Here is a 10,384-nt window from a genome sequence, read left to right as displayed (position 1 = left end):
GCCGCCGCCTCGCCCCCCCCTTCCCCAGCCCCTACCCTCCCTCGGCCTAGCCTTCCCCCTCCTGTCCCCTCCCCCGGGCGAATCACGCGCCCTCCTCTGACACTCGTAGCGGACCCGAGCTCCGAATTTATCCTTCACGTGACCCGAGGGGGTTGGGTGGTTGGCTGGGGACAGAGGGGGAGACGGAAAGGAGGGAACGGAATCTGCCGTTACCTGAGCAACAGGCCCCGCCCGCCGGCTCGGGGCCGGGGGGCGGGAGGAGGACGTCAGCACGTCAGCCGGGGTTTTGCGTTTTGATTGACAGTTGCTATAGCGACCGGGTCGGTCCGTCGCCATTTTGTTGGTTGGTTTTTTTTTAAACCCTTTCGCTTCCCGCCCGAATAATAATAAAAAGCCCCATTGGAGTGAGGCGGGGGTGGCGGCGGCAACCGCGGCGGGGGTATCCGGGGAGACTGCTGCTGTCGCTGCCGCTGATCGCGGCCCAGGTCGGCCTCAGGGAGCGGACACCCCGAGCGGGGGGTGCGGGCGCCGCCGCCGCCGCTTCTGCTGCTGCTGTTCCTGCTGCTGCTGTTGGTGCCGCTGCCGCCGCCGGCGAGCGGGCGGGACCGGTGTGAGTGCGAGTGTGTGTGTGCGAGGGAGCGTGTGCGAGGGCGAGTGTGCGCGCGAGTGTGCGGGTGTGTGCGAGTGTCTGTCTGTCTGTGCGGGGACTCGGGGGCGGGCGGTTCGGGCTCTCCTGGCGGAGGAGCCGCCGCCGCCGCCCGGGCCCCGGCGCTTCTCGCTGCGCAGGTTCGGAGCGCGCGCCATTTTGTGAGATTTACAAAATCCTCCTCGGGAAGAAGCCGCCGGCAGCAGCCGCCGCTCGGCGCCCGGCCTCGCCGACGCCGTCCTCTGCGCCGGGCCGGGCCGCGCGGCCCCGCCGCCGGGAATCGGGGCCCGGGGACTGCGGTATTTGCCGGGGAGGGGGCTGTCGCCTCCCCGGCCCCGGGCGCCGCTGGAACTGCGAGCCGAGGAGAGACTGAGCAGGCTGCAGCGCGGCCAGGAGCCGGAGCGCCGGGGGCGGAGAGAGGCTGCCGGGGCGGCGCTGGCTGCGGAGGCCGCGGCGGGAGCGGGAGCGCGGCGCGGGACCCCGAGGCTGAGACTCACCGGAGGAAGCGGCGCGAGCGCCCCGCCATCGTCCCGGTGAGTGTCCGGCCCGGCCGCGGCCCCGCCCGGCCTGGCGCTCGGCTCCCCCGGCGGCCCGCAGCCGGGCCCTACCTGGGGCCGGCCGGGCGGAGGGAGGGACCTGCCATTTTAGGAGGAGGCGCCGCGGGCCTGGGGCCGGCCGCCGGGGGAGGGAGCCTCAGGCCCGGTCCCGGAGGAGCGGCGGGCGCGAGCGGAGGGAAAGTTGCGGAGGGTGGGAGCGGGGGCTGCGGCCTCCCGGGAGCCGGGGCCTGGGGGGCCGTAGGCAGCGCCAGACCTTCACTGGCCGCCCGAGCGAAGGGGTGGAGGTTGTCTTTCTCCTCCTCCTCCTCCTCTTCCTCCTCATCCTCTTCCCCCAGCTCCTCCCTCGTCCCTCCTCTCGGTCCCCACCAGTGTGGGAACCGCCGGGGTGCTTCGCAAGGACGATGCACGGGTTAAGAAAATGGGGCCGGCTGCCGGGTGGGCGAGGACGGCGGGGCCGGGCCCGGCGCTGGCGAAGGTCGGGAGCCGCTGCCTCCGAGGCCCTGGGGGTCGGCGCCGGAGCGAGGGTCACTCACTGGCCTCCGAAGTTGGGCGGGGAGCGCGAGTGTCCCCGGCGGCTCGGGGTGGAGGGATGACCTGCCCGGCAGCCAGGGGAGTTGGTGGCTGAGGAGAGGTGAATTTTCAGAATGGATACCTGTGTATCGCCACAAAACTTAACGAGTCTATTTATAGGCACAAACCCACTCTCGCTTCGGAGCCACCAAAGCTGCTGAGTAGCTCAGCACTTGGCGAAAGGCTCCTCCCTAATCTGAAATAGTTAAAAATGGTAAAATTAGTGAGTCAGTGACTCTGGTTCCTTGTCTGTGCCTTTCGCCCAACCCTAGGTGACACGAATCCCATAATCTAGGCATAGCGCAGGAATGCCAGCACCATTTAGTTCTTGAATTCCGCCTAAATTGTCAGAAAATACGCCTTAGAACATTGTTTTCACAAGTGTCAGGCTCTGTTCTCAGGTTTTTCAGTGGATCGACCAGCTTGCCCAGCCAGTAGGAACTGTTCCCATTTTACAGATGAGGATTGTGAGTCTGGAGAGGGGCACTGACTTGTCTAAGGTCATACAGCTGGGACTCCAGGAGCTAGGAGGCTGTAGCCAGTCTGGACTTGTGAATCATTAGGGTGTAACTCATTATTAGAAATACTGGCAAATTTTGGAGTGATTCGTGTTTAATGACTCAGGGTTCTAACCTAGAGATTGTGTCCCCGTAAGGTTTTTAGCATGGAATTACCTTTGTGGCTTGCGGAGGCCGGACGGTAAGGTAATGGTGATGAGTCCTCTTAATAAACTTAGCAGGCCTTTTTTCCCCCCAGGAAAACTATGTAGTCAATTTTTGAATGAAAGGAATTAAAAATATTCCTTGGTGTGTTTTGTACTTCAAACAATTTTGATTATAGTCATTTTCTGAGTATTGATGAGTCATAAGAAAGTTTTGTGTAAAGTTATTTTTAGTTATTCTTTGAATGCTTAAGGGTTCCTCTGTGACCCTTTTATAGTTTATGTGTCCAAAGTATTAATGAATATATTTAGCATTTTGATTTGGAGGTGTTTTAATAATTCAGGGGAATTACCTTTAGCTTTTGTTTTCTTAAATTTCTCATATCTTGATTAGTTACTTTAGGAGAATGTTGTTTTCAAGTAGACTTTTAAAAATGTGAGACCAGAACTAAAGTTTCATGTGCTAAGTTTTTAAACTGCAGAAGATCATTTCAAAGAAACTGGTTATGAAAAAAGCTTACTTGATTATAGTCAAGATTTTTGACGTATACTTCAGGTATCCCAGTACTTTGGAGGATTTTCCCTGGTATAGCAGTGGTGTTTATGGTAGCTGTCCAAATTTATTTATACTTCAAACCATGCCAGAAAGTTAAGGATTTCTGTCAATGTCCACACCTAGTTCTATTGTAAGACTAGTTGTAAAAAGTTCATTTTTACCTCAAGAGAAGCATAAGCTCAGAGATTATTACAGGAGGAAGGGTCACCCCTTGTGTTTGCGCCATGAAGGCACACTCCTTTTTACCTGGTGAGTGTTGAAAAAATATTTGAAGGAATAGACCTGAATGAATGGTAATTATTGGTAGGGGTGGGAAATGGACTAAATGACCTAGTGAGATCCTTGTTTTGAGATCTAAGTATAAGATCATCTCAAACCTTCTAACAATATTTTGGTGGAACCTATTAGAAACTTAACAAACGCATTATTGTGTGCAAGATATTTAAAAATAAGTCCAGTTTTTTAGAGGCAGTAACATTTAAGATAATTTAAAACATTCCATATTAGTGCAATGTCTTGTTAGGGAATGTGGACAGTAAAAACGACCATTTGTTAATTTTTTTTTCCCCTCCAAAATATTGTCTGATGTTTGCTCCTTGGTGTTATTTATGGAGAGTTACTGTTATGGAGAGTTACTGTTATGGAGAGTTACTGTTTATGACTTAAAGATATGGGCATGGAGAGGCCTAGGTAACTGCAACAATGTAAGTAATTTACATTAGGTTTTTAGAGTGCTATGACTAGGCAAAAGGAAAATTCAAGATACCTTGTTATAAACATGGTATACAGTGACCTTTGGCATGCATTTTGTTTTGTAACTACATGAAGAGTTAATTTGGATTGAATCTTGGTTTTCACTTGAAAACCATTTTTTTTAAGAAATAGCTTAGAAATTTAGACTGCCCTGAGGTGTTTTCGTGTGTCTGTTTATGGTTGACAAGTATCTAGTTATGAGAAGAAAATGTGGATAGAATTAACTGTATGACAGGCGAGAAGGGAATTGCCTTGTGTATGCCACCAAACACAAGATTAGTGGAAGAGCGGGCTTCACTTGTGACTTTCTTGGTGTTTGTGATTACGTGTGTGCCAATTCATCTTTGCTTTGGCATTAGCTTTCCTCATATTTTAGAGGGCTTTCACATTTCCTGTACACACACAGGAAACAGTTTCACCCCTCCCCAAGAAAAAACTTATCTAAACCCAGCAAAACTCAAAAACTTCCAGAAAGTCTTTATCAAGAACTTAGTTCCTCATCCCAAAAGTTGTATTAGTCTTATTTTGTAGTAATCATAAGCAGTTATTTAAAGTGAACCAAGAATCTTTACTTTCTGTTGAGTGTTTCGGTGATTTTACCTCCGTATATGTTCGTCTATTTTCGATTTAGAAGGAAAGATATTACGTGAAACTATTAGTAATGTTTCCTGAAACTTGATACTAACAGTTTGCCCTGTGAAAGTGACTTGTGTGACCAGTATAATAGCACCTTATGTATATATGGTGGTTTTGCCTTTTAAAAGACTTCTTACCAGATGTTATCTTGACTGTTGGGCAATTTTCTGATGGCTAGAGAGGTGGTCATTTATAACCCAAAGCTTGCTCAACTTTGGATTAAAAAGTTTGGAGAGTTAAAATTTGTGTTTAATTACTTGGAAAAATCAGCAAATTATATTTAATTACCTTAAATTTCTCCTTAGTTTCTCCCAAATGAAGAAAGCTTTTTGAAATCTTGCCTTATGTCAGTGCTACAGTGTTAAGCTAGAGTTGTAAAGTTTACCATGGAGTGTTTGAAAGTGAAATGTAGACTTCATGTGACTAAAATAATCATTGAAGGTTCATATTGGGTAATTGAAGAAAGATCTTATTTGTTAATGTACTGGCTACAAGCAGCCTTAGTTTGATTATTTTTTTTTGTATATGGAAACAAAATGATTTGGAAATATTGCACTGTGTAAGCCAGCTAGGTATTTAAAAAGTTTAGCTTTTGCTTTGAAATCCTACTTCCAGACTACTAAAACGAGTGAGAATTGTTTATTGGAGATAATACCCTACATTGAACACCTGAAATGGTGTGGTTTCTCTTGGGCATATATGTTTTGCTAATGTAGAACCATTTTGGTGTCTTGGCAATTGGTTCTTATACCAGAGCTATGTATCTTCTCTTCTAGAAAGCGATATTTAAAAGTTTGTATTACTGTTTAAATTAAGTTTTGACAAGTTATATAATTTTTTTTTGGTTTGGGGCAAATGCTCACATCTGATGTATAGTGAGTGATAGCTTAAAATGTGTCTTTGTTCTTGTCAGTGAATATTCTTGTTTTATCTACCCATGTTAGAAAAGTTTGTTTTAATTGATTTTTTGGGGGGGCCCAGTGAACTGGCTTAACATGGAATGAAACTGGCTTTCAGCATCAACTCTATTTTAAATAACATCCCTGTTCATTAAATAACTCCCTAATTTTTCTGAGTGTGTAACATTTCCAATGGCAGGATTTGATTTTTTAATTTTTAAAAAAGCCTTCACAAAAAGCTTTTCTGTATTATCATTATCTATATTATTTGATAATATAGAGCCATTTTGGCATCTTGGCAGTTGGTTCTTCAACCAGAGCTATGCATCTTCTCTTCTGGGTTTTTCACAAAAGCTTTTGCATGTCCATAAAATGTTATGGACATGTATGGTTATGGCTTGCATCTTGGCACCCATGTATTTGGGTAAAAAGATGCTTGAGGCCGGGTGTGGTGGCTCACGCCTGTAATCTCAGCACTTTGGGAGGCTGGGGGTGGGCGGATCACTTGAGGCCAGGAGTTCAAAACCAGCCTGGGCAACATGGTGAAACCCTGTCTCAAAAAAAAAAACGAAAACCAGGTGTGTTAGTACCGCCTGTAGTCCAGGCTACTCAGGAGGCTGAGGTGGGAGGATCACTTGAGCCTAGGAGGTGGGGGTTGCGGTGAGCTGAGATTGTGTCACTGCACTCCAGCCTGGGTGACAGAGCGGGGACTGTCTCAAAAAGAAAGCTTAAACTGTGACATCTGTCTGTCTGCTCGCTATCCAGTTACAGACAGCAGTTGAGGCAGCATGATACTGTGGAAAGATCCCCTCCCCATGAAACCATGAACAGAGGCTCCAGAGTCTGGCTGATCTGAGTCTTAACAGGTTCTGTTGGCTGTGTAACTTTAGGCACAGTGATTTCACCAGACATCAGTTCCCTCATCTGTAAAATGAAGTTGATAGTAATTAGCATAGGAATCTTGTGAAAATTGAGATAATGCATGTACATTTCTTCATGGATTTCTTTCTCCTTTTTTCTCTCCTCATCTTCATTCATACTCATTCTGTGATCCTAGCATAAATATTTTCTTCAGAGAGGCCTTCCCCAAACCAGGTAAGCTTCCTTGGCCATGCATTCTTTTTTTGGCCAAGCAGGACCATTTGTTTTTCTTTCGCAACCTTTACTGCAAATATAATTATTCATATATGTTCTTATTTATAATTGTTCATTAAATTTTGTTTAATATAATTGTAAATTTAATTTCTCTATTAGATTTTAAAGTCCATTTGGACAGGAATAAGTCTTTCTTGATCATGGCTATAACTCCAGTGCCTGGCACATAGGGAGTTTAGATTCATGGAATGACAGAATGCGGAACCTGTATGTTGAATCCTTCCTGACTACCACTCCTTAGCCGTGTCATCTTGGGCAAAACAGCTTCTCCTCGCTTCAGTATCCTGTATGCCAGATATAGATAGCACTGGCTGCCCTGCCCAGGATTTTGAGAATGTGAAATGAGGCACTGTAATGAAGTGCTGAAGTGTAAAATGCCATATAAATATAGAATGGCACAGTAGCAATAATCTCAGTAATGGGGTTATTCATTGGGAAGCTCTGTTGTGACTTAAAGTAAGAGTATAGAATTTTAGCTTTGCTGAGTTGGTTGGTAGCTAATATTTAAGAGTTACGATAAATTTAAGCTTTCTTTTATGTACTAGTTAGAATGTAGATGGGCCTGTTTCTGACTAAATACAGTGGCTTAAACGAGAAGTTTATTTTTCCTTCATAAAACAACAGGATAACTTATCTAAGGCTGATATGGTGGCACCATGATATGAGGGAGCTTGGTTCGTTCTGTCTTGTTGCTTTCCTGTGTTTACCATTTTCTTCATAGTACAAGGCAGCTTCCCACTGCATCCACAGTCCAGGAATAGGAGTTTGGGAAGGCACATTCCATCCCTTTAAAGACAAATCTGGAAGTTGCATACATGATTTTTGTTCATACCGTGTTGGTCATAACTTAGTCATGTGGCCATGTTTAGATACAAAGGAGTCTGGGATATGTGATCTTCGATAGGTGGCTATTTGGCTGAAAAGTTGTGTCTACTGAAGAAGGGGAGAATGGGGGATGATTGAACATTGCCTGTCACACTTTGAAATGTTTTGGGAGAAGCTTCCAGAAATAGACTTTGAAAATGCAGTGGATTGAAGTAGTTAAGTTTATTTTCTGTATTTAATCATTAATCTTTTAAACTATGGTATGTGAATTCAAATAGACCATTATGCAAAATATACATAAGTGGTCAGATTAGAAAAATGTAGCTATGCTTTTAGTAGTGAAGGGATTTTGGGTCTAATAACAGTTAGTTTACTGACGCTTTATTTTCTGATAGAAACATGGTTCTTGATTGCTGTGCTTGTATCATGTAAACAATCTTTGAAATCTGAGCTTTTGCATTTAGTGTTAATAGCCCACTGGACCAACTATATGTCTTCCTGCTCATACCCTCAGCAAACAATGCTACAATAACGCTCGCATGTTGTCAGGATGTCATAAAGATTTGAGTCACCGAACATTGCAAGAAGGATGATAGCAGAAATATTTAAACATACATTTACTATCTAGTATCTTCCTCTTTAATTCCTGTGGGTTTGAAAAAAGAGAAATATAAATATCTAAGATTCCTTTAAACTATAAAATATTATTAGCTCTAGTACAGACTTGGGAAAACTAATGGTTCCCAAACAGTCTTCTGGAGAACTTGTCAAAGTTAAGAGATTTCCAAGCTCAGATGCCTCTCTTTCTGTAGGTTTAGAGTGATGCTCTGGAATCTGTTTTTTTTTTTTTTTTTTTGAGACGGAGTCTCACTCTGTTGCCCAGGCTGGAGTACAGTGGTGCAATCTCGGTTTACTGCAAGCTCCGCCTCCTGGGTTCATGCCGTTCTCCTGCCTCAGCCTCCCAAGTAGCTGAGACCGCAGGTGCCTGTCACCACGCCTGGCTAATTTTTTTGTATTTTTAGTAGAGACGGGGTTTCACTGTGTTAGCCAGGATGGTCTCGATCTCCTGACCTTGTGATCTGCCCGCCTTGGCCTCCCAAAATGCTGGGATTACAGGCGTGAGCCACCGGGCCTAGCTGGAATCTGCTTTCTTGAGGACTCCAGGTAATCCTGATGCAGTAGGAACATTTTGAGAAACACCGATACAGTTCATTTCTCACATATTAGAGAAGGAGGTGGGTGCAGAGAAGCTGAGTGACTGATCAGTGCCTCAGAATAAGCAGGCCTGGGACTAGCGTTGTTTTTCCTGACTCTTGGTTCTTTGTTCTTTCTACAGAAGAGGGAATAAAGGGCGAGGTGTACAGAGTGCAGTGGGATTTTATAGAAATACTTATCATCTTAAAGTAAGTATGTGGTTTTTAATGTGGGAGCTCATGTCTAGTGAATGGTTGGCCCAATTGTCCTTTTTGCCCTATAGAAAAATAATGTGAATATTTAAATACTCAAGTGAATGTTTAAAGGTGAAGTGAATATTTAAAGGTGAGAAACTGAAGGTTTATTAAATAAGGTTTTGTTAGTATCAGCACTATTGTGGGCAGTGTATATACAGCATTAGAATAGATGAATAGGCAGCTACTTACTTGACATGATTAGAAGGAACAAAGGTAGTTCTTGTCCTCAAATTACTACTTTCCTTTTAGGTTGCTTGTAATTTTCACTGTTGGAATTCATTTCATTAGATTAAAGTAAAATCTGGATTCCCTAGTTTAAAATTTTAAAATTAGAATATTCCTAGAGGAATATTCCTTTTTTTTTTTTTTTTTTTTGAGATGGAGTTTCACTCTTGTCACCCAGGCTGGAGTGCAGTGGCACAATTTCGGCTCACTGCAATCTCCGCCTTCCGGGTTCCAGCAATTCTCCTGCCTCAGCCTCCCGAGTAGCTGGAATTACAGGCGCCTGTCACATACCCGACTAATTTTTTATTATTTTTAGTAGAGACGGGGTTTCACTGTGTTGGCCAGGCTGGTCTCCAACTCCTGACCTTGGCCTCCCGAAGTGTTGAGATTATAGGCGTGAGCCACCACGTCCAGCCCTGGAGGAATATTCTTTACCTGTTATAAGGTTAACACTTTATTTTTATCAATTATTATTATTAGTCTGAAAACCGATAGCCCTAAATTGGAACAGGCATGCCTGTTTTTGCACCCAAAAGTTGCCTTTTGGCCCGCCAAGCCCCCCATTCCTTTACCCATATAAACCTGAAACCGCAGGCCCCACAAGCAGACGAGGAGATGAAGAACAGAACGACGGAACTGCGCGGCAGAAAGAAGAGAAAGAGTCTGAGTGCTGGGAGGAGTTCCATTGGGAGTGGTCAAAGGGGAGAACAGTCGCTTAGTGCAGGTGTCAGTCCAGAAATCAGAATGATGCTGCACTAAGAATGTTTTGGAAAGGAGGGAAGAACACAGTACATGTGCCCTTTACTGAGAAAAATGAAGGGTATGTTTAGGCCAGGCGCAGTGGCTCACGCCTGTAATCCCAGCACTTCGGGAGGCCGAGGCGGGTGGATCATGAGGTCAGGAGTTTGAGACCAGCCTGGCTAAAATGGTCAAACCCCATCTCTACTACAGATACAGAAATTAGCCGGGTGCAGTAGTGGGTGCCTGTAGTCCCAGGTACTTGGGAGTTGGAGGCGGGAGAATTGTTGGAACCCTGGAGGCGGAGGTTGCGGTGAGCTGAGATCGTGCCACTGCGACAGAGCGAGACTCTGTCTCAATTTCTTTTTTTTTTTTTTTTTTTTAAGGGTATGTTTAAGAAATGTCATCTTGTGGTATGGTCATGGGAAGGTTCATGTGAGTATTCTCTGGTGGCCAGAGGTTGGTAGCGTTAGCTTGCTTCGATGGCTTCCTATCACTGAGAGCGTTGGTAATGGCATTGTGGGTAATTCTGCCCAGGACCCTGTGCTTGATTACTGGATTAGAGGGAGTGTCCCTGTTTTCTTACTGTCTTATTTGTTAGGGCCCGTATTTGAGCAGTGTTATCAAACATATAAGATACGGTTCTGATCATCTAGGATATTCTAGTTTTTAAAGAGATCCACAAGTAGTATAGTTTAAAAAAACAAGCTCT

General features: G+C 45.1%; 1 protein-coding gene across 2 annotated transcripts in view; it reads left to right on the top strand.

Moving 5' to 3' along the window:
- Positions 1-2,661: 2,661 nt before the first annotated feature.
- The window catches only part of DYRK1A (dual specificity tyrosine phosphorylation regulated kinase 1A), a 146,849-nt gene continuing 139,126 nt past the window's right edge, over positions 2,662-10,384 (top strand). The window contains exons 1-2 of one of the 2 annotated variants that reach the window (XM_032175699.2): positions 2,662-6,373; positions 8,595-8,661. The gene's annotated coding sequence lies outside the window, so the exon portion shown is untranslated. The remainder of the gene's footprint in view (positions 6,374-8,594; positions 8,662-10,384) is intronic. The other variant, XM_058427667.1, reaches the window with a different exon arrangement.

The sequence above is a fragment of the Hylobates moloch genome, unplaced genomic scaffold, assembly GCF_009828535.3.
Source record: "Hylobates moloch isolate HMO894 unplaced genomic scaffold, HMol_V3 SCAFFOLD_14, whole genome shotgun sequence".
Lineage (NCBI taxonomy): Eukaryota > Metazoa > Chordata > Mammalia > Primates > Hylobatidae > Hylobates > Hylobates moloch.
Note: the sequence above shows the minus strand (reverse complement) of the source record. Positions and strands in the feature narration are given on the sequence as shown.